This window comes from Globicephala melas, unplaced genomic scaffold, assembly GCF_963455315.2.
Source record: "Globicephala melas unplaced genomic scaffold, mGloMel1.2 SCAFFOLD_182, whole genome shotgun sequence".
Classification (NCBI taxonomy): Eukaryota; Metazoa; Chordata; class Mammalia; order Artiodactyla; family Delphinidae; genus Globicephala; species Globicephala melas.
In genome coordinates this window covers 118639-141548 of record NW_027207354.1, presented here as the reverse complement: position 1 = coordinate 141548, position 22910 = coordinate 118639, and the positions used below count along the sequence as shown (strand labels likewise).

Genomic DNA, 22910 nt, shown 5'->3' with positions numbered 1-22910 from the left:
GGCCTCTTGAGGCCCAGTTTCGCTGGCGCTGGCGCCTTAACGCCAGCCTGGCGGCCGGCCCGCCCCGGCAGGGCCCCCTCGCCCGCCCAGGCAGGGGCAACGGAGGTCTCGGGTATCGGGCGGCGGCGGAGGGTTTGGCGACCACCTCCCAGCCCAGGGCGGCCGTGACCCAGCAAACCCTTCGGCGCTTGGCGCCCCGCCCAAGATCCCGCACGTCGCTCACAGGGACGTGGCCCCGGAGGCTTCAGGGCCCGGGGCCCGCGGTCCCTTGGGCATCGGCCCTGCCCGCCCACGCGGCCCTAGGCGCAGCCCGGCCGCAGCCCGGGCCGGCCCTCCTGCCCGACAGCAGCTGGCCCGAAGCCACCGGGAGCCACCATTGAGTCGCCACGGCCCCTCAGCCCCGGCAAGGCCACCCTTGCCCCCACACCCCCCGCCGAGCTCAGGACCCCGCCCCTGGTGGCCGGCAGGCCCGGGGAAGCGGCCCCTGCCCTCGATCCCGCTCCCGCACCCGGCCGCGGTGACACGCCAGAGGGGCGGGGTGGGGGGGGGCTTTTGTCAGAGGGAGCTGTGGAGGGACACACCGGCACACAGGTGGCGGCGCCGGGGCTGGGCGCCGGTGGGGGCGGCCAGGTGCAGGTCGAGGGGCTCGCGGGCCGAAAGGACGGCAACTGGGCCTATGGCGGAGTCTGGGTCTGGAGGGCTCTGAGCCTCCATCCGCTCTGGTGCCTCGGGTCTACCGGCCCGACGCCTGGTAGCGCGACACCCCACCGGCCCACAGACGTAGCCTCCCCAGCTGTGCTCACAGCGAGTCCAACCGCAGCCTGCATCCCTCCACGGGACACTTGGATTACTCCCGCGATCCCCACGAGGTGCGGCACCCGGCGGCCGAATGGGCTGAGATCCTGCCCTTGCGGCGCCCTGTGGCCACCTCCGCCTCCCTCACGGTACTGGCCGAGGCCTCGGACCAGCGGGCCCCGGCTCCCAGCTCAGCGCTGCTCCTCCGCCCCTCTCACCTCCTGCCCGACGTCCAGGCTACCGAGCACCCTCCACCCCCGCCCACCTTCATGCCACTCAGCCGGAACCCGGGAGGCAATGCCAACTACCAGGTGTATGACAGTCTGGTGCTGAAGCGGCAACCGCAGGAGGGCCAAGCGCGGGCCAACTCGCTGCTACCTTCCACCTCGGCCTCCAGGCCCTCTCTGCACGGGAGCCAGACTGGGAAAGTGAACTTACCAGCAGCAAGTGGGGGCAGGGGCAGGGGGCGGCAGGGCATGGAGAGAGGAATAAAGAGCGCCAGAGTCCAGGAAACATTGGTGGTCTGTGGCTTGGAAGCGCCACTCCTTCTGCCAGCCTGGGTCCCTGCGCTTGGCTTCCTGCAATAAGAAGCCAGTGTCCCCTTCTTGGCCTGAGGGTCCCTTTGGTTTAGTGGCCACAGTTCTGCCAGCAGGCCCCTCCTGGTCCTATACCATGCACTAAGTACATCTGCAGCTGCAGACTCCAAACCCCTGGTCTCTGGGCACCTCCTCTGTGTCTCAGCTGTCCCTGTCCACAGAGAGCCTCATACAAGAAGTTGCTTCCAAACTGGGAGGTTCCACATCTGGGCAGGTCCAGCTCCAGGCCCAGTGAAGGGCATGAAGAAGGCTGAGGCTCTGGACTCCAGCCAGGCCTTCAGCAGGCCTCTGAGGCCAAGGTCTTCCTAGTCTCAAGAGGGGCCAAGAGACGCAATGTGTCATTTGAACAAGTGAGTCAGCGGGCGGTGAGCGAATGAATGACCGCTCGAGGGGATGTATGCCGGCCACCGGGCCCTGTTTGACTGTCCAGGCTCAGCTTACCTGACCCTGGTTACCAGGGAATGCCACTCTGGGCCCTCCTTTTCATCCCCCTCCCTCACTGTGACCTCACCACCTGCCCCATTATGACCCAGTCTGGCTCCCAGTTAAAACTGGAGGGCAGAGGGCCCAGGCAGTCCTGGGACCAACGGCCATGGGTGAGCGAAACTACTACCGAGCCGAGCCGTTCACTGGCCCCATCCCCAGGAAATGCCAGGAGCAAGGATACTCAATTCTTCTGATCCCGGTCAGCTTCATCTTGCTCAACGTGGGGATCAACATGGTGACTATGGTCAGGGCAGGATCTGTGCAGCGCGGTTGGGGGAGCCCTGGGGTCTTGAAGGGGCTGAGGTGGGAGGGCTGCTGGGGTGTGACCGGGACAAGGGTTGGATTTCAGGGCTCACCCTGCTCCCGGCCTCCCCCCTCCCCTTCTTCCCTCAACTCTGGAGGCATCTGAAGAGATTCTTGCGGGCACTTTTCAATCGTATTTTCCACAAAGGTGAGTGGGCGCCGGCGTGGGTTCAGGGGATGTGGGCCTGTCCCCTTTCTTCTATCCCTGCCTTGATTCTCAGCCCCTCAGGAACCCAGGCCCTGACCCATCTCGCCTTTCCCCACAGACAAGCAAGCCAGCTGTGTAGGCACCCATCGCATGTGCATGCGCTGCTCCGTGGATCCCAAGAACCTGTGCTCAAGAGTTTCTTCCCACTTCTGCCATCGCCCAAGCTTCCTGCTCGGGCAGGTAAACCCACCTTGACTACTGCCTGCAGCGGGGCTCGGCGGGGGCGGAGCCGGCGGCCCCCCCGCCGCGGGCGAGTAAAGGAGAAGGCGGGCGGAGCGGGAGGCAAAAAGCCTACAGCACCCGGTATTCCCAGGCGGTCTCCCATCCAAGTACTAACCAGGCCCGACCCTGCTTAGCTTCCGAGATCAGACGAGATCGGGCGCGTTCAGGGTGGTATGGCCGTAGACGGGGGCGGGGGACCGCGGGCGGCCTCTTGAGGCCCAGTTTCGCTGGCGCTGGCGCCTTAACGCCAGCCTGGCGGCCGGCCCGCCCCGGCAGGGCCCCCTCGCCCGCCCAGGCAGGGGCAACGGAGGTCTCGGGTATCGGGCGGCGGCGGAGGGTTTGGCGACCACCTCCCAGCCCAGGGCGGCCGTGACCCAGCAAACCCTTCGGCGCTTGGCGCCCCGCCCAAGATCCCGCACGTCGCTCACAGGGACGTGGCCCCGGAGGCTTCAGGGCCCGGGGCCCGCGGTCCCTTGGGCATCGGCCCTGCCCGCCCACGCGGCCCTAGGCGCAGCCCGGCCGCAGCCCGGGCCGGCCCTCCTGCCCGACAGCAGCTGGCCCGAAGCCACTGGGAGCCACCATTGAGTCGCCACGGCCCCTCAGCCCCGGCAAGGCCACCCTTGCCCCCACACCCCCCGCCGAGCTCAGGACCCCGCCCCTGGTGGCCGGCAGGCCCGGGGAAGCGGCCCCTGCCCTCGATCCCGCTCCCGCACCCGGCCGCGGTGACACGCCAGAGGGGCGGGGTGGGGGGGGGCTTTTGTCGGAGGGAGCTGTGGAGGGACACACCGGCACACAGGTGGCGGCGCCGGGGCTGGGCGCCGGTGGGGGCGGCCAGGTGCAGGTCGAGGGGCTCGCGGGCCGAAAGGACGGCAACTGGGCCCGCGGCGGAGTCTGGGTCCGGGCCAGCCACCCCGGGAGCGTCTGGGGTGCGCCTGCCTTCCAGGGCCGCCTTCTGGCCGCCTGGCCGGCCGGGCCGGCGGGGAGCGACCCCGCCGGCGCGCGCCGTGGTGGGAGGGGCCTGAGGAGGTGGGGCCTGCAGCGGGGCCCGGCGGGGGCGGAGCCGGCGGCCCCCGCCGCGGGCGAGTAAAGGAGAAGGCGGGCGGAGCGGGAGGCAAAAAGCCTACAGCACCCGGTATTCCCAGGCGGTCTCCCATCCAAGTACTAACCAGGCCCGACCCTGCTTAGCTTCCGAGATCAGACGAGATCGGGCGCGTTCAGGGTGGTATGGCCGTAGACGGGGGCGGGGGGCCGCGGGCGGCCTCTTGAGGCCCAGTTTCGCTGGCGCTGGCGCCTTAACGCCAGCCTGGCGGCCGGCCCGCCCCGGCAGGGCCCCCTCGCCCGCCCAGGCAGGGGCAACGGAGGTCTCGGGTATCGGGCGGCGGCGGAGGGTTTGGCGACCACCTCCCAGCCCAGGGCGGCCGTGACCCAGCAAACCCTTCGGCGCTTGGCGCCCCGCCCAAGATCCCGCACGTCGCTCACAGGGACGTGGCCCCGGAGGCTTCAGGGCCCGGGGCCCGCGGTCCCTTGGGCATCGGCCCTGCCCGCCCACGCGGCCCTAGGCGCAGCCCGGCCGCAGCCCGGGCCGGCCCTCCTGCCCGACAGCAGCTGGCCCGAAGCCACCGGGAGCCACCATTGAGTCGCCACGGCCCCTCAGCCCCGGCAAGGCCACCCTTGCCCCCACACCCCCCGCCGAGCTCAGGACCCCGCCCCTGGTGGCCGGCAGGCCCGGGGAAGCGGCCCCTGCCCTCGATCCCGCTCCCGCACCCGGCCGCGCTGACACGCCAGAGGGGCGGGGTGGGGGTGGGGCTTTTGTCGGAGGGAGCTGTGGAGGGACACACCGGCACACAGGTGGCGGCGCCGGGGCTGGGCGCCGGTGGGGGCGGCCAGGTGCAGGTCGAGGGGCTCGCGGGCCGAAAGGACGGCAACTGGGCCCATGGCGGAGTCTGGGTCTGGAGGGCTCTGAGCCTCCATCCGCTCTGGTGCCTCGGGTCTACCGGCCCGACGCCTGGTAGCGCGACACCCCACCGGCCCACAGACGTAGCCTCCCCAGCTGTGCTCACAGCGAGTCCAACCGCAGCCTGCATCCCTCCACGGGACACTTGGATTACTCCCGCGATCCCCACGAGGTGCGGCACCCGGCGGCCGAATGGGCTGAGATCCTGCCCTTGCGGCGCCCTGTGGCCACCTCCGCCTCCCTCACGGTACTGGCCGAGGCCTCGGACCAGCGGGCCCCGGCTCCCAGCTCAGCGCTGCTCCTCCGCCCCTCTCACCTCCTGCCCGACGTCCAGGCTACCGAGCACCCTCCACCCCCGCCCACCTTCATGCCACTCAGCCGGAACCCGGGAGGCAATGCCAACTACCAGGTGTATGACAGTCTGGTGCTGAAGCGGCAACCGCAGGAGGGCCAAGCGCGGGCCAACTCGCTGCTACCTTCCACCTCGGCCTCCAGGCCCTCTCTGCACGGGAGCCAGACTGGGAAAATGAACTTACCAGCAGCAAGTGGGGGCAGGGGCAGGGGGCGGCAGGGCATGGAGAGAGGAATAAAGAGCGCCAGAGTCCAGGAAACATTGGTGGTCTGTGGCTTGGAAGCGCCACTCCTTCTGCCAGCCTGGGTCCCTGCGCTTGGCTTCCTGCAATAAGAAGCCAGTGTCCCCTTCTTGGCCTGAGGGTCCCTTTGGTTTAGTGGCCACAGTTCTGCCAGCAGGCCCCTCCTGGTCCTATACCATGCACTAAGTACATCTGCAGCTGCAGACTCCAAACCCCTGGTCTCTGGGCACCTCCTCTGTGTCTCAGCTGTCCCTGTCCACAGAGAGCCTCATACAAGAAGTTGCTTCCAAACTGGGAGGTTCCACATCTGGGCAGGTCCAGCTCCAGGCCCAGTGAAGGGCATGAAGAAGGCTGAGGCTCTGGACTCCAGCCAGGCCTTCAGCAGGCCTCTGAGGCCAAGGTCTTCCTAGTCTCAAGAGGGGCCAAGAGACGCAATGTGTCATTTGAACAAGTGAGTCAGCGGGCGGTGAGCGAATGAATGACCGCTCGAGGGGATGTATGCCGGCCACCGGGCCCTGTTTGACTGTCCAGGCTCAGCTTACCTGACCCTGGTTACCAGGGAATGCCACTCTGGGCCCTCCTTTTCATCCCCCTCCCTCACTGTGACCTCACCACCTGCCCCATTATGACCCAGTCTGGCTCCCAGTTAAAACTGGAGGGCAGAGGGCCCAGGCAGTCCTGGGACCAACGGCCATGGGTGAGCGAAACTACTACCGAGCCGAGCCGTTCACTGGCCCCATCCCCAGGAAATGCCAGGAGCAAGGATACTCAATTCTTCTGATCCCGGTCAGCTTCATCTTGCTCAACGTGGGGATCAACATGGTGACTATGGTCAGGGCAGGATCTGTGCAGCGCGGTTGGGGGAGCCCTGGGGTCTTGAAGGGGCTGAGGTGGGAGGGCTGCTGGGGTGTGACCGGGACAAGGGTTGGATTTCAGGGCTCACCCTGCTCCCGGCCTCCCCCCTCCCCTTCTTCCCTCAACTCTGGAGGCATCTGAAGAGATTCTTGCGGGCACTTTTCAATCGTATTTTCCACAAAGGTGAGTGGGCGCCGGCGTGGGTTCAGGGGATGTGGGCCTGTCCCCTTTCTTCTATCCCTGCCTTGATTCTCAGCCCCTCAGGAACCCAGGCCCTGACCCATCTCGCCTTTCCCCACAGACAAGCAAGCCAGCTGTGTAGGCACCCATCGCATGTGCATGCGCTGCTCCGTGGATCCCAAGAACCTGTGCTCAAGAGTTTCTTCCCACTTCTGCCATCGCCCAAGCTTCCTGCTCGGGCAGGTAAACCCACCTTGACTACTGCCTGCAGCGGGGCTCGGCGGGGGCGGAGCCGGCGGCCCCCCCGCCGCGGGCGAGTAAAGGAGAAGGCGGGCGGAGCGGGAGGCAAAAAGCCTACAGCACCCGGTATTCCCAGGCGGTCTCCCATCCAAGTACTAACCAGGCCCGACCCTGCTTAGCTTCCGAGATCAGACGAGATCGGGCGCGTTCAGGGTGGTATGGCCGTAGACGGGGGCGGGGGGCCGCGGGCGGCCTCTTGAGGCCCAGTTTCGCTGGCGCTGGCGCCTTAACGCCAGCCTGGCGGCCGGCCCGCCCCGGCAGGGCCCCCTCGCCCGCCCAGGCAGGGGCAACGGAGGTCTCGGGTATCGGGCGGCGGCGGAGGGTTTGGCGACCACCTCCCAGCCCAGGGCGGCCGTGACCCAGCAAACCCTTCGGCGCTTGGCGCCCCGCCCAAGATCCCGCACGTCGCTCACAGGGACGTGGCCCCGGAGGCTTCAGGGCCCGGGGCCCGCGGTCCCTTGGGCATCGGCCCTGCCCGCCCACGCGGCCCTAGGCGCAGCCCGGCCGCAGCCCGGGCCGGCCCTCCTGCCCGACAGCAGCTGGCCCGAAGCCACCGGGAGCCACCATTGAGTCGCCACGGCCCCTCAGCCCCGGCAAGGCCACCCTTGCCCCCACACCCCCCGCCGAGCTCAGGACCCCGCCCCTGGTGGCCGGCAGGCCCGGGGAAGCGGCCCCTGCCCTCGATCCCGCTCCCGCACCCGGCCGCGCTGACACGCCAGAGGGGCGGGGTGGGGGTGGGGCTTTTGTCGGAGGGAGCTGTGGAGGGACACACAGGCACACAGGTGGCGGCGCCGGGGCTGGGCGCCGGTGGGGGCGGCCAGGTGCAGGTCGAGGGGCTCGCGGGCCGAAAGGACGGCAACTGGGCCCATGGCGGAGTCTGGGTCTGGAGGGCTCTGAGCCTCCATCCGCTCTGGTGCCTCGGGTCTACCGGCCCGACGCCTGGTAGCGCGACACCCCACCGGCCCACAGATGTAGCCTCCCCAGCTGTGCTCACAGCGAGTCCAACCGCAGCCTGCATCCCTCCACGGGACACTTGGATTACTCCCGCGATCCCCACGAGGTGCGGCACCCGGCGGCCGAATGGGCTGAGATCCTGCCCTTGCGGCGCCCTGTGGCCACCTCCGCCTCCCTCACGGTACTGGCCGAGGCCTCGGACCAGCGGGCCCCGGCTCCCAGCTCAGCGCTGCTCCTCCGCCCCTCTCACCTCCTGCCCGACGTCCAGGCTACCGAGCACCCTCCACCCCCGCCCACCTTCATGCCACTCAGCCGGAACCCGGGAGGCAATGCCAACTACCAGGTGTATGACAGTCTGGTGCTGAAGCGGCAACCGCAGGAGGGCCAAGCGCGGGCCAACTCGCTGCTACCTTCCACCTCGGCCTCCAGGCCCTCTCTGCACGGGAGCCAGACTGGGAAAGTGAACTTACCAGCAGCAAGTGGGGGCAGGGGCAGGGGGCGGCAGGGCATGGAGAGAGGAATAAAGAGCGCCAGAGTCCAGGAAACATTGGTGGTCTGTGGCTTGGAAGCGCCACTCCTTCTGCCAGCCTGGGTCCCTGCGCTTGGCTTCCTGCAATAAGAAGCCAGTGTCCCCTTCTTGGCCTGAGGGTCCCTTTGGTTTAGTGGCCACAGTTCTGCCAGCAGGCCCCTCCTGGTCCTATACCATGCACTAAGTACATCTGCAGCTGCAGACTCCAAACCCCTGGTCTCTGGGCACCTCCTCTGTGTCTCAGCTGTCCCTGTCCACAGAGAGCCTCATACAAGAAGTTGCTTCCAAACTGGGAGGTTCCACATCTGGGCAGGTCCAGCTCCAGGCCCAGTGAAGGGCATGAAGAAGGCTGAGGCTCTGGACTCCAGCCAGGCCTTCAGCAGGCCTCTGAGGCCAAGGTCTTCCTAGTCTCAAGAGGGGCCAAGAGACGCAATGTGTCATTTGAACAAGTGAGTCAGCGGGCGGTGAGCGAATGAATGACCGCTCGAGGGGATGTATGCCGGCCACCGGGCCCTGTTTGACTGTCCAGGCTCAGCTTACCTGACCCTGGTTACCAGGGAATGCCACTCTGGGCCCTCCTTTTCATCCCCCTCCCTCACTGTGACCTCACCACCTGCCCCATTATGACCCAGTCTGGCTCCCAGTTAAAACTGGAGGGCAGAGGGCCCAGGCAGTCCTGGGACCAACGGCCATGGGTGAGCGAAACTACTACCGAGCCGAGCCGTTCACTGGCCCCATCCCCAGGAAATGCCAGGAGCAAGGATACTCAATTCTTCTGATCCCGGTCAGCTTCATCTTGCTCAACGTGGGGATCAACATGGTGACTATGGTCAGGGCAGGATCTGTGCAGCGCGGTTGGGGGAGCCCTGGGGTCTTGAAGGGGCTGAGGTGGGAGGGCTGCTGGGGTGTGACCGGGACAAGGGTTGGATTTCAGGGCTCACCCTGCTCCCGGCCTCCCCCCTCCCCTTCTTCCCTCAACTCTGGAGGCATCTGAAGAGATTCTTGCGGGCACTTTTCAATCGTATTTTCCACAAAGGTGAGTGGGCGCCGGCGTGGGTTCAGGGGATGTGGGCCTGTCCCCTTTCTTCTATCCCTGCCTTGATTCTCAGCCCCTCAGGAACCCAGGCCCTGACCCATCTCGCCTTTCCCCACAGACAAGCAAGCCAGCTGTGTAGGCACCCATCGCATGTGCATGCGCTGCTCCGTGGATCCCAAGAACCTGTGCTCAAGAGTTTCTTCCCACTTCTGCCATCGCCCAAGCTTCCTGCTCGGGCAGGTAAACCCACCTTGACTACTGCCTGCAGCGGGGCTCGGCGGGGGCGGAGCCGGCGGCCCCCCCGCCGCGGGCGAGTAAAGGAGAAGGCGGGCGGAGCGGGAGGCAAAAAGCCTACAGCACCCGGTATTCCCAGGCGGTCTCCCATCCAAGTACTAACCAGGCCCGACCCTGCTTAGCTTCCGAGATCAGACGAGATCGGGCGCGTTCAGGGTGGTATGGCCGTAGACGGGGGCGGGGGGCCGCGGGCGGCCTCTTGAGGCCCAGTTTCGCTGGCGCTGGCGCCTTAACGCCAGCCTGGCGGCCGGCCCGCCCCGGCAGGGCCCCCTCGCCCGCCCAGGCAGGGGCAACGGAGGTCTCGGGTATCGGGCGGCGGCGGAGGGTTTGGCGACCACCTCCCAGCCCAGGGCGGCCGTGACCCAGCAAACCCTTCGGCGCTTGGCGCCCCGCCCAAGATCCCGCACGTCGCTCACAGGGACGTGGCCCCGGAGGCTTCAGGGCCCGGGGCCCGCGGTCCCTTGGGCATCGGCCCTGCCCGCCCACGCGGCCCTAGGCGCAGCCCGGCCGCAGCCCGGGCCGGCCCTCCTGCCCGACAGCAGCTGGCCCGAAGCCACCGGGAGCCACCATTGAGTCGCCACGGCCCCTCAGCCCCGGCAAGGCCACCCTTGCCCCCACACCCCCCGCCGAGCTCAGGACCCCGCCCCTGGTGGCCGGCAGGCCCGGGGAAGCGGCCCCTGCCCTCGATCCCGCTCCCGCACCCGGCCGCGCTGACACGCCAGAGGGGCGGGGTGGGGGTGGGGCTTTTGTCGGAGGGAGCTGTGGAGGGACACACCGGCACACAGGTGGCGGCGCCGGGGCTGGGCGCCGGTGGGGGCGGCCAGGTGCAGGTCGAGGGGCTCGCGGGCCGAAAGGACGGCAACTGGGCCCATGGCGGAGTCTGGGTCTGGAGGGCTCTGAGCCTCCATCCGCTCTGGTGCCTCGGGTCTACCGGCCCGACGCCTGGTAGCGCGACACCCCACCGGCCCACAGACGTAGCCTCCCCAGCTGTGCTCACAGCGAGTCCAACCGCAGCCTGCATCCCTCCACGGGACACTTGGATTACTCCCGCGATCCCCACGAGGTGCGGCACCCGGCGGCCGAATGGGCTGAGATCCTGCCCTTGCGGCGCCCTGTGGCCACCTCCGCCTCCCTCACGGTACTGGCCGAGGCCTCGGACCAGCGGGCCCCGGCTCCCAGCTCAGCGCTGCTCCTCCGCCCCTCTCACCTCCTGCCCGACGTCCAGGCTACCGAGCACCCTCCACCCCCGCCCACCTTCATGCCACTCAGCCGGAACCCGGGAGGCAATGCCAACTACCAGGTGTATGACAGTCTGGTGCTGAAGCGGCAACCGCAGGAGGGCCAAGCGCGGGCCAACTCGCTGCTACCTTCCACCTCGGCCTCCAGGCCCTCTCTGCACGGGAGCCAGACTGGGAAAGTGAACTTACCAGCAGCAAGTGGGGGCAGGGGCAGGGGGCGGCAGGGCATGGAGAGAGGAATAAAGAGCGCCAGAGTCCAGGAAACATTGGTGGTCTGTGGCTTGGAAGCGCCACTCCTTCTGCCAGCCTGGGTCCCTGCGCTTGGCTTCCTGCAATAAGAAGCCAGTGTCCCCTTCTTGGCCTGAGGGTCCCTTTGGTTTAGTGGCCACAGTTCTGCCAGCAGGCCCCTCCTGGTCCTATACCATGCACTAAGTACATCTGCAGCTGCAGACTCCAAACCCCTGGTCTCTGGGCACCTCCTCTGTGTCTCAGCTGTCCCTGTCCACAGAGAGCCTCATACAAGAAGTTGCTTCCAAACTGGGAGGTTCCACATCTGGGCAGGTCCAGCTCCAGGCCCAGTGAAGGGCATGAAGAAGGCTGAGGCTCTGGACTCCAGCCAGGCCTTCAGCAGGCCTCTGAGGCCAAGGTCTTCCTAGTCTCAAGAGGGGCCAAGAGACGCAATGTGTCATTTGAACAAGTGAGTCAGCGGGCGGTGAGCGAATGAATGACCGCTCGAGGGGATGTATGCCGGCCACCGGGCCCTGTTTGACTGTCCAGGCTCAGCTTACCTGACCCTGGTTACCAGGGAATGCCACTCTGGGCCCTCCTTTTCATCCCCCTCCCTCACTGTGACCTCACCACCTGCCCCATTATGACCCAGTCTGGCTCCCAGTTAAAACTGGAGGGCAGAGGGCCCAGGCAGTCCTGGGACCAACGGCCATGGGTGAGCGAAACTACTACCGAGCCGAGCCGTTCACTGGCCCCATCCCCAGGAAATGCCAGGAGCAAGGATACTCAATTCTTCTGATCCCGGTCAGCTTCATCTTGCTCAACGTGGGGATCAACATGGTGACTATGGTCAGGGCAGGATCTGTGCAGCGCGGTTGGGGGAGCCCTGGGGTCTTGAAGGGGCTGAGGTGGGAGGGCTGCTGGGGTGTGACCGGGACAAGGGTTGGATTTCAGGGCTCACCCTGCTCCCGGCCTCCCCCCTCCCCTTCTTCCCTCAACTCTGGAGGCATCTGAAGAGATTCTTGCGGGCACTTTTCAATCGTATTTTCCACAAAGGTGAGTGGGCGCCGGCGTGGGTTCAGGGGATGTGGGCCTGTCCCCTTTCTTCTATCCCTGCCTTGATTCTCAGCCCCTCAGGAACCCAGGCCCTGACCCATCTCGCCTTTCCCCACAGACAAGCAAGCCAGCTGTGTAGGCACCCATCGCATGTGCATGCGCTGCTCCGTGGATCCCAAGAACCTGTGCTCAAGAGTTTCTTCCCACTTCTGCCATCGCCCAAGCTTCCTGCTCGGGCAGGTAAACCCACCTTGACTACTGCCTGCAGCGGGGCTCGGCGGGGGCGGAGCCGGCGGCCCCCCCGCCGCGGGCGAGTAAAGGAGAAGGCGGGCGGAGCGGGAGGCAAAAAGCCTACAGCACCCGGTATTCCCAGGCGGTCTCCCATCCAAGTACTAACCAGGCCCGACCCTGCTTAGCTTCCGAGATCAGACGAGATCGGGCGCGTTCAGGGTGGTATGGCCGTAGACGGGGGCGGGGGGCCGCGGGCGGCCTCTTGAGGCCCAGTTTCGCTGGCGCTGGCGCCTTAACGCCAGCCTGGCGGCCGGCCCGCCCCGGCAGGGCCCCCTCGCCCGCCCAGGCAGGGGCAACGGAGGTCTCGGGTATCGGGCGGCGGCGGAGGGTTTGGCGACCACCTCCCAGCCCAGGGCGGCCGTGACCCAGCAAACCCTTCGGCGCTTGGCGCCCCGCCCAAGATCCCGCACGTCGCTCACAGGGACGTGGCCCCGGAGGCTTCAGGGCCCGGGGCCCGCGGTCCCTTGGGCATCGGCCCTGCCCGCCCACGCGGCCCTAGGCGCAGCCCGGCCGCAGCCCGGGCCGGCCCTCCTGCCCGACAGCAGCTGGCCCGAAGCCACCGGGAGCCACCATTGAGTCGCCACGGCCCCTCAGCCCCGGCAAGGCCACCCTTGCCCCCACACCCCCCGCCGAGCTCAGGACCCCGCCCCTGGTGGCCGGCAGGCCCGGGGAAGCGGCCCCTGCCCTCGATCCCGCTCCCGCACCCGGCCGCGGTGACACGCCAGAGGGGCGGGGTGGGGGGGGGCTTTTGTCAGAGGGAGCTGTGGAGGGACACACCGGCACACAGGTGGCGGCGCCGGGGCTGGGCGCCGGTGGGGGCGGCCAGGTGCAGGTCGAGGGGCTCGCGGGCCGAAAGGACGGCAACTGGGCCCATGGCGGAGTCTGGGTCTGGAGGGCTCTGAGCCTCCATCCGCTCTGGTGCCTCGGGTCTACCGGCCCGACGCCTGGTAGCGCGACACCCCACCGGCCCACAGACGTAGCCTCCCCAGCTGTGCTCACAGCGAGTCCAACCGCAGCCTGCATCCCTCCACGGGACACTTGGATTACTCCCGCGATCCCCACGAGGTGCGGCACCCGGCGGCCGAATGGGCTGAGATCCTGCCCTTGCGGCGCCCTGTGGCCACCTCCGCCTCCCTCACGGTACTGGCCGAGGCCTCGGACCAGCGGGCCCCGGCTCCCAGCTCAGCGCTGCTCCTCCGCCCCTCTCACCTCCTGCCCGACGTCCAGGCTACCGAGCACCCTCCACCCCCGCCCACCTTCATGCCACTCAGCCGGAACCCGGGAGGCAATGCCAACTACCAGGTGTATGACAGTCTGGTGCTGAAGCGGCAACCGCAGGAGGGCCAAGCGCGGGCCAACTCGCTGCTACCTTCCACCTCGGCCTCCAGGCCCTCTCTGCACGGGAGCCAGACTGGGAAAATGAACTTACCAGCAGCAAGTGGGGGCAGGGGCAGGGGGCGGCAGGGCATGGAGAGAGGAATAAAGAGCGCCAGAGTCCAGGAAACATTGGTGGTCTGTGGCTTGGAAGCGCCACTCCTTCTGCCAGCCTGGGTCCCTGCGCTTGGCTTCCTGCAATAAGAAGCCAGTGTCCCCTTCTTGGCCTGAGGGTCCCTTTGGTTTAGTGGCCACAGTTCTGCCAGCAGGCCCCTCCTGGTCCTATACCATGCACTAAGTACATCTGCAGCTGCAGACTCCAAACCCCTGGTCTCTGGGCACCTCCTCTGTGTCTCAGCTGTCCCTGTCCACAGAGAGCCTCATACAAGAAGTTGCTTCCAAACTGGGAGGTTCCACATCTGGGCAGGTCCAGCTCCAGGCCCAGTGAAGGGCATGAAGAAGGCTGAGGCTCTGGACTCCAGCCAGGCCTTCAGCAGGCCTCTGAGGCCAAGGTCTTCCTAGTCTCAAGAGGGGCCAAGAGACGCAATGTGTCATTTGAACAAGTGAGTCAGCGGGCGGTGAGCGAATGAATGACCGCTCGAGGGGATGTATGCCGGCCACCGGGCCCTGTTTGACTGTCCAGGCTCAGCTTACCTGACCCTGGTTACCAGGGAATGCCACTCTGGGCCCTCCTTTTCATCCCCCTCCCTCACTGTGACCTCACCACCTGCCCCATTATGACCCAGTCTGGCTCCCAGTTAAAACTGGAGGGCAGAGGGCCCAGGCAGTCCTGGGACCAACGGCCATGGGTGAGCGAAACTACTACCGAGCCGAGCCGTTCACTGGCCCCATCCCCAGGAAATGCCAGGAGCAAGGATACTCAATTCTTCTGATCCCGGTCAGCTTCATCTTGCTCAACGTGGGGATCAACATGGTGACTATGGTCAGGGCAGGATCTGTGCAGCGCGGTTGGGGGAGCCCTGGGGTCTTGAAGGGGCTGAGGTGGGAGGGCTGCTGGGGTGTGACCGGGACAAGGGTTGGATTTCAGGGCTCACCCTGCTCCCGGCCTCCCCCCTCCCCTTCTTCCCTCAACTCTGGAGGCATCTGAAGAGATTCTTGCGGGCACTTTTCAATCGTATTTTCCACAAAGGTGAGTGGGCGCCGGCGTGGGTTCAGGGGATGTGGGCCTGTCCCCTTTCTTCTATCCCTGCCTTGATTCTCAGCCCCTCAGGAACCCAGGCCCTGACCCATCTCGCCTTTCCCCACAGACAAGCAAGCCAGCTGTGTAGGCACCCATCGCATGTGCATGCGCTGCTCCGTGGATCCCAAGAACCTGTGCTCAAGAGTTTCTTCCCACTTCTGCCATCGCCCAAGCTTCCTGCTCGGGCAGGTAAACCCACCTTGACTACTGCCTGCAGCGGGGCTCGGCGGGGGCGGAGCCGGCGGCCCCCCCGCCGCGGGCGAGTAAAGGAGAAGGCGGGCGGAGCGGGAGGCAAAAAGCCTACAGCACCCGGTATTCCCAGGCGGTCTCCCATCCAAGTACTAACCAGGCCCGACCCTGCTTAGCTTCCGAGATCAGACGAGATCGGGCGCGTTCAGGGTGGTATGGCCGTAGACGGGGGCGGGGGGCCGCGGGCGGCCTCTTGAGGCCCAGTTTCGCTGGCGCTGGCGCCTTAACGCCAGCCTGGCGGCCGGCCCGCCCCGGCAGGGCCCCCTCGCCCGCCCAGGCAGGGGCAACGGAGGTCTCGGGTATCGGGCGGCGGCGGAGGGTTTGGCGACCACCTCCCAGCCCAGGGCGGCCGTGACCCAGCAAACCCTTCGGCGCTTGGCGCCCCGCCCAAGATCCCGCACGTCGCTCACAGGGACGTGGCCCCGGAGGCTTCAGGGCCCGGGGCCCGCGGTCCCTTGGGCATCGGCCCTGCCCGCCCACGCGGCCCTAGGCGCAGCCCGGCCGCAGCCCGGGCCGGCCCTCCTGCCCGACAGCAGCTGGCCCGAAGCCACCGGGAGCCACCATTGAGTCGCCACGGCCCCTCAGCCCCGGCAAGGCCACCCTTGCCCCCACACCCCCCGCCGAGCTCAGGACCCCGCCCCTGGTGGCCGGCAGGCCCGGGGAAGCGGCCCCTGCCCTCGATCCCGCTCCCGCACCCGGCCGCGCTGACACGCCAGAGGGGCGGGGTGGGGGTGGGGCTTTTGTCGGAGGGAGCTGTGGAGGGACACACCGGCACACAGGTGGCGGCGCCGGGGCTGGGCGCCGGTGGGGGCGGCCAGGTGCAGGTCGAGGGGCTCGCGGGCCGAAAGGACGGCAACTGGGCCCATGGCGGAGTCTGGGTCTGGAGGGCTCTGAGCCTCCATCCGCTCTGGTGCCTCGGGTCTACCGGCCCGACGCCTGGTAGCGCGACACCCCACCGGCCCACAGACGTAGCCTCCCCAGCTGTGCTCACAGCGAGTCCAACCGCAGCCTGCATCCCTCCACGGGACACTTGGATTACTCCCGCGATCCCCACGAGGTGCGGCACCCGGCGGCCGAATGGGCTGAGATCCTGCCCTTGCGGCGCCCTGTGGCCACCTCCGCCTCCCTCACGGTACTGGCCGAGGCCTCGGACCAGCGGGCCCCGGCTCCCAGCTCAGCGCTGCTCCTCCGCCCCTCTCACCTCCTGCCCGACGTCCAGGCTACCGAGCACCCTCCACCCCCGCCCACCTTCATGCCACTCAGCCGGAACCCGGGAGGCAATGCCAACTACCAGGTGTATGACAGTCTGGTGCTGAAGCGGCAACCGCAGGAGGGCCAAGCGCGGGCCAACTCGCTGCTACCTTCCACCTCGGCCTCCAGGCCCTCTCTGCACGGGAGCCAGACTGGGAAAGTGAACTTACCAGCAGCAAGTGGGGGCAGGGGCAGGGGGCGGCAGGGCATGGAGAGAGGAATAAAGAGCGCCAGAGTCCAGGAAACATTGGTGGTCTGTGGCTTGGAAGCGCCACTCCTTCTGCCAGCCTGGGTCCCTGCGCTTGGCTTCCTGCAATAAGAAGCCAGTGTCCCCTTCTTGGCCTGAGGGTCCCTTTGGTTTAGTGGCCACAGTTCTGCCAGCAGGCCCCTCCTGGTCCTATACCATGCACTAAGTACATCTGCAGCTGCAGACTCCAAACCCCTGGTCTCTGGGCACCTCCTCTGTGTCTCAGCTGTCCCTGTCCACAGAGAGCCTCATACAAGAAGTTGCTTCCAAACTGGGAGGTTCCACATCTGGGCAGGTCCAGCTCCAGGCCCAGTGAAGGGCATGAAGAAGGCTGAGGCTCTGGACTCCAGCCAGGCCTTCAGCAGGCCTCTGAGGCCAAGGTCTTCCTAGTCTCAAGAGGGGCCAAGAGACGCAATGTGTCATTTGAACAAGTGAGTCAGCGGGCGGTGAGCGAATGAATGACCGCTCGAGGGGATGTATGCCGGCCACCGGGCCCTGTTTGACTGTCCAGGCTCAGCTTACCTGACCCTGGTTACCAGGGAATGCCACTCTGGGCCCTCCTTTTCATCCCCCTCCCTCACTGTGACCTCACCACCTGCCCCATTATGACCCAGTCTGGCTCCCAGTTAAAACTGGAGGGCAGAGGGCCCAGGCAGTCCTGGGACCAACGGCCATGGGTGAGCGAAACTACTACCGAGCCGAGCCGTTCACTGGCCCCATCCCCAGGAAATGCCAGGAGCAAGGATACTCAATTCTTCTGATCCCGGTCAGCTTCATCTTGCTCAACGTGGGGATCAACATGGTGACTATGGTCAGGGCAGGATCTGTGCAGCGCGGTTGGGGGAGCCCTGGGGTCTTGAAGGGGCTGAGGTGGGAGGGCTGCTGGGGTGTGACCGGGACAAGGGTTGGATTTCAGGGCTCACCCTGCTCCCGGCCTCCCCCCTCCCCTTCTTCCCTCAACTCTGGAGGCATCTGAAGAGATTCTTGCGGGCACTTTTCAATCGTATTTTCCACAAAGGTGAGTGGGCGCCGGCGTGGGTTCAGGGGATGTGGGCCTGTCCCCTTTCTTCTATCCCTGCCTTGATTCTCAGCCCCTCAGGAACCCAGGCCCTGACCCATCTCGCCTTTCCCCACAGACAAGCAAGCCAGCTGTGTAGGCACCCATCGCATGTGCATGCGCTGCTCCGTGGATCCCAAGAACCTGTGCTCAAGAGTTTCTTCCCACTTCTGCCATCGCCCAAGCTTCCTGCTCGGGCAGGTAAACCCACCTTGACTACTGCCTGCAGCGGGGCTCGGCGGGGGCGGAGCCGGCGGCCCCCCCGCCGCGGGCGAGTAAAGGAGAAGGCGGGCGGAGCGGGAGGCAAAAAGCCTACAGCACCCGGTATTCCCAGGCGGTCTCCCATCCAAGTACTAACCAGGCCCGACCCTGCTTAGCTTCCGAGATCAGACGAGATCGGGCGCGTTCAGGGTGGTATGGCCGTAGACGGGGGCGGGGGGCCGCGGGCGGCCTCTTGAGGCCCAGTTTCGCTGGCGCTGGCGCCTTAACGCCAGCCTGGCGGCCGGCCCGCCCCGGCAGGGCCCCCTCGCCCGCCCAGGCAGGGGCAACGGAGGTCTCGGGTATCGGGCGGCGGCGGAGGGTTTGGCGACCACCTCCCAGCCCAGGGCGGCCGTGACCCAGCAAACCCTTCGGCGCTTGGCGCCCCGCCCAAGATCCCGCACGTCGCTCACAGGGACGTGGCCCCGGAGGCTTCAGGGCCCGGGGCCCGCGGTCCCTTGGGCATCGGCCCTGCCCGCCCACGCGGCCCTAGGCGCAGCCCGGCCGCAGCCCGGGCCGGCCCTCCTGCCCGACAGCAGCTGGCCCGAAGCCACCGGGAGCCACCATTGAGTCGCCACGGCCCCTCAGCCCCGGCAAGGCCACCCTTGCCCCCACACCCCCCGCCGAGCTCAGGACCCCGCCCCTGGTGGCCGGCAGGCCCGGGGAAGCGGCCCCTGCCCTCGATCCCGCTCCCGCACCCGGCCGCGGTGACACGCCAGAGGGGCGGGGTGGGGGTGGGGCTTTTGTCGGAGGGAGCTGTGGAGGGACACACCGGCACACAGGTGGCGGCGCCGGGGCTGGGCGCCGGTGGGGGCGGCCAGGTGCAGGTCGAGGGGCTCGCGGGCCGAAAGGACGGCAACTGGGCCCATGGCGGAGTCTGGGTCTGGAGGGCTCTGAGCCTCCATCCGCTCTGGTGCCTCGGGTCTACCGGCCCGACGCCTGGTAGCGCGACACCCCACCGGCCCACAGACGTAGCCTCCCCAGCTGTGCTCACAGCGAGTCCAACCGCAGCCTGCATCCCTCCACGGGACACTTGGATTACTCCCGCGATCCCCACGAGGTGCGGCACCCGGCGGCCGAATGGGCTGAGATCCTGCCCTTGCGGCGCCCTGTGGCCACCTCCGCCTCCCTCACGGTACTGGCCGAGGCCTCGGACCAGCGGGCCCCGGCTCCCAGCTCAGCGCTGCTCCTCCGCCCCTCTCACCTCCTGCCCGACGTCCAGGCTACCGAGCACCCTCCACCCCCGCCCACCTTCATGCCACTCAGCCGGAACCCGGGAGGCAATGCCAACTACCAGGTGTATGACAGTCTGGTGCTGAAGCGGCAACCGCAGGAGGGCCAAGCGCGGGCCAACTCGCTGCTACCTTCCACCTCGGCCTCCAGGCCCTCTCTGCACGGGAGCCAGACTGGGAAAGTGAACTTACCAGCAGCAAGTGGGGGCAGGGGCAGGGGGCGGCAGGGCATGGAGAGAGGAATAAAGAGCGCCAGAGTCCAGGAAACATTGGTGGTCTGTGGCTTGGAAGCGCCACTCCTTCTGCCAGCCTGGGTCCCTGCGCTTGGCTTCCTGCAATAAGAAGCCAGTGTCCCCTTCTTGGCCTGAGGGTCCCTTTGGTTTAGTGGCCACAGTTCTGCCAGCAGGCCCCTCCTGGTCCTATACCATGCACTAAGTACATCTGCAGCTGCAGACTCCAAACCCCTGGTCTCTGGGCACCTCCTCTGTGTCTCAGCTGTCCCTGTCCACAGAGAGCCTCATACAAGAAGTTGCTTCCAAACTGGGAGGTTCCACATCTGGGCAGGTCCAGCTCCAGGCCCAGTGAAGGGCATGAAGAAGGCTGAGGCTCTGGACTCCAGCCAGGCCTTCAGCAGGCCTCTGAGGCCAAGGTCTTCCTAGTCTCAAGAGGGGCCAAGAGACGCAATGTGTCATTTGAACAAGTGAGTCAGCGGGCGGTGAGCGAATGAATGACCGCTCGAGGGGATGTATGCCGGCCACCGGGCCCTGTTTGACTGTCCAGGCTCAGCTTACCTGACCCTGGTTACCAGGGAATGCCACTCTGGGCCCTCCTTTTCATCCCCCTCCCTCACTGTGACCTCACCACCTGCCCCATTATGACCCAGTCTGGCTCCCAGTTAAAACTGGAGGGCAGAGGGCCCAGGCAGTCCTGGGACCAACGGCCATGGGTGAGCGAAACTACTACCGAGCCGAGCCGTTCACTGGCCCCATCCCCAGGAAATGCCAGGAGCAAGGATACTCAATTCTTCTGATCCCGGTCAGCTTCATCTTGCTCAACGTGGGGATCAACATGGTGACTATGGTCAGGGCAGGATCTGTGCAGCGCGGTTGGGGGAGCCCTGGGGTCTTGAAGGGGCTGAGGTGGGAGGGCTGCTGGGGTGTGACCGGGACAAGGGTTGGATTTCAGGGCTCACCCTGCTCCCGGCCTCCCCCCTCCCCTTCTTCCCTCAACTCTGGAGGCATCTGAAGAGATTCTTGCGGGCACTTTTCAATCGTATTTTCCACAAAGGTGAGTGGGCGCCGGCGTGGGTTCAGGGGATGTGGGCCTGTCCCCTTTCTTCTATCCCTGCCTTGATTCTCAGCCCCTCAGGAACCCAGGCCCTGACCCATCTCGCCTTTCCCCACAGACAAGCAAGCCAGCTGTGTAGGCACCCATCGCATGTGCATGCGCTGCTCCGTGGATCCCAAGAACCTGTGCTCAAGAGTTTCTTCCCACTTCTGCCATCGCCCAAGCTTCCTGCTCGGGCAGGTAAACCCACCTTGACTACTGCCTGCAGCGGGGCTCGGCGGGGGCGGAGCCGGCGGCCCCCCCGCCGCGGGCGAGTAAAGGAGAAGGCGGGCGGAGCGGGAGGCAAAAAGCCTACAGCACCCGGTATTCCCAGGCGGTCTCCCATCCAAGTACTAACCAGGCCCGACCCTGCTTAGCTTCCGAGATCAGACGAGATCGGGCGCGTTCAGGGTGGTATGGCCGTAGACGGGGGCGGGGGGCCGCGGGCGGCCTCTTGAGGCCCAGTTTCGCTGGCGCTGGCGCCTTAACGCCAGCCTGGCGGCCGGCCCGCCCCGGCAGGGCCCCCTCGCCCGCCCAGGCAGGGGCAACGGAGGTCTCGGGTATCGGGCGGCGGCGGAGGGTTTGGCGACCACCTCCCAGCCCAGGGCGGCCGTGACCCAGCAAACCCTTCGGCGCTTGGCGCCCCGCCCAAGATCCCGCACGTCGCTCACAGGGACGTGGCCCCGGAGGCTTCAGGGCCCGGGGCCCGCGGTCCCTTGGGCATCGGCCCTGCCCGCCCACGCGGCCCTAGGCGCAGCCCGGCCGCAGCCCGGGCCGGCCCTCCTGCCCGACAGCAGCTGGCCCGAAGCCACCGGGAGCCACCATTGAGTCGCCACGGCCCCTCAGCCCCGGCAAGGCCACCCTTGCCCCCACACCCCCCGCCGAGCTCAGGACCCCGCCCCTGGTGGCCGGCAGGCCCGGGGAAGCGGCCCCTGCCCTCGATCCCGCTCCCGCACCCGGCCGCGGTGACACGCCAGAGGGGCGGGGTGGGGGGGGGCTTTTGTCAGAGGGAGCTGTGGAGGGACACACCGGCACACAGGTGGCGGCGCCGGGGCTGGGCGCCGGTGGGGGCGGCCAGGTGCAGGTCGAGGGGCTCGCGGGCCGAAAGGACGGCAACTGGGCCCATGGCGGAGTCTGGGTCTGGAGGGCTCTGAGCCTCCATCCGCTCTGGTGCCTCGGGTCTACCGGCCCGACGCCTGGTAGCGCGACACCCCACCGGCCCACAGACGTAGCCTCCCCAGCTGTGCTCACAGCGAGTCCAACCGCAGCCTGCATCCCTCCACGGGACACTTGGATTACTCCCGCGATCCCCACGAGGTGCGGCACCCGGCGGCCGAATGGGCTGAGATCCTGCCCTTGCGGCGCCCTGTGGCCACCTCCGCCTCCCTCACGGTACTGGCCGAGGCCTCGGACCAGCGGGCCCCGGCTCCCAGCTCAGCGCTGCTCCTCCGCCCCTCTCACCTCCTGCCCGACGTCCAGGCTACCGAGCACCCTCCACCCCCGCCCACCTTCATGCCACTCAGCCGGAACCCGGGAGGCAATGCCAACTACCAGGTGTATGACAGTCTGGTGCTGAAGCGGCAACCGCAGGAGGGCCAAGCGCGGGCCAACTCGCTGCTACCTTCCACCTCGGCCTCCAGGCCCTCTCTGCACGGGAGCCAGACTGGGAAAGTGAACTTACCAGCAGCAAGTGGGGGCAGGGGCAGGGGGCGGCAGGGCATGGAGAGAGGAATAAAGAGCGCCAGAGTCCAGGAAACATTGGTGGTCTGTGGCTTGGAAGCGCCACTCCTTCTGCCAGCCTGGGTCCCTGCGCTTGGCTTCCTGCAATAAGAAGCCAGTGTCCCCTTCTTGGCCTGAGGGTCCCTTTGGTTTAGTGGCCACAGTTCTGCCAGCAGGCCCCTCCTGGTCCTATACCATGCACTAAGTACATCTGCAGCTGCAGACTCCAAACCCCTGGTCTCTGGGCACCTCCTCTGTGTCTCAGCTGTCCCTGTCCACAGAGAGCCTCATACAAGAAGTTGCTTCCAAACTGGGAGGTTCCACATCTGGGCAGGTCCAGCTCCAGGCCCAGTGAAGGGCATGAAGAAGGCTGAGGCTCTGGACTCCAGCCAGGCCTTCAGCAGGCCTCTGAGGCCAAGGTCTTCCTAGTCTCAAGAGGGGCCAAGAGACGCAATGTGTCATTTGAACAAGTGAGTCAGCGGGCGGTGAGCGAATGAATGACCGCTCGAGGGGATGTATGCCGGCCACCGGGCCCTGTTTGACTGTCCAGGCTCAGCTTACCTGACCCTGGTTACCAGGGAATGCCACTCTGGGCCCTCCTTTTCATCCCCCTCCCTCACTGTGACCTCACCACCTGCCCCATTATGACCCAGTCTGGCTCCCAGTTAAAACTGGAGGGCAGAGGGCCCAGGCAGTCCTGGGACCAACGGCCATGGGTGAGCGAAACTACTACCGAGCCGAGCCGTTCACTGGCCCCATCCCCAGGAAATGCCAGGAGCAAGGATACTCAATTCTTCTGATCCCGGTCAGCTTCATCTTGCTCAACGTGGGGATCAACATGGTGACTATGGTCAGGGCAGGATCTGTGCAGCGCGGTT

At 66.9% G+C, this 22910-nt stretch overlaps 8 non-coding genes across 8 annotated transcripts; all 8 read right to left on the bottom strand.

Annotated features, from left to right (window-relative positions):
* Window positions 1-2676: 2676 nt before the first annotated feature.
* LOC132595369 (5S ribosomal RNA) lies at window positions 2677-2795 on the bottom strand. Its single transcript, XR_009561506.1, has one exon. It is a non-coding gene; the product is annotated as a 5S ribosomal RNA (ribosomal RNA).
* Window positions 2796-3727: 932 nt separating this feature from the next.
* Window positions 3728-3846, bottom strand: LOC132595368 (5S ribosomal RNA). Its single transcript, XR_009561505.1, has one exon. It is a non-coding gene; the product is annotated as a 5S ribosomal RNA (ribosomal RNA).
* Window positions 3847-6543: 2697 nt separating this feature from the next.
* On the bottom strand, window positions 6544-6662 carry LOC132595367 (5S ribosomal RNA). Its single transcript, XR_009561504.1, has one exon. It is a non-coding gene; the product is annotated as a 5S ribosomal RNA (ribosomal RNA).
* Window positions 6663-9359: 2697 nt separating this feature from the next.
* LOC132595585 (5S ribosomal RNA) lies at window positions 9360-9478 on the bottom strand. The gene has a single exon (XR_009561726.1). It is a non-coding gene; the product is annotated as a 5S ribosomal RNA (ribosomal RNA).
* A 2697-nt stretch (window positions 9479-12175) lies between these two features.
* LOC132595584 (5S ribosomal RNA) lies at window positions 12176-12294 on the bottom strand. The gene has a single exon (XR_009561725.1). It is a non-coding gene; the product is annotated as a 5S ribosomal RNA (ribosomal RNA).
* Window positions 12295-14990: 2696 nt separating this feature from the next.
* Window positions 14991-15109, bottom strand: LOC132595583 (5S ribosomal RNA). The gene has a single exon (XR_009561724.1). It is a non-coding gene; the product is annotated as a 5S ribosomal RNA (ribosomal RNA).
* A 2697-nt stretch (window positions 15110-17806) lies between these two features.
* LOC132595582 (5S ribosomal RNA) lies at window positions 17807-17925 on the bottom strand. Its single transcript, XR_009561723.1, has one exon. It is a non-coding gene; the product is annotated as a 5S ribosomal RNA (ribosomal RNA).
* Window positions 17926-20622: 2697 nt separating this feature from the next.
* LOC132595581 (5S ribosomal RNA) lies at window positions 20623-20741 on the bottom strand. Its single transcript, XR_009561722.1, has one exon. It is a non-coding gene; the product is annotated as a 5S ribosomal RNA (ribosomal RNA).
* Between the last annotated feature and the right edge of the window lie 2169 nt (window positions 20742-22910).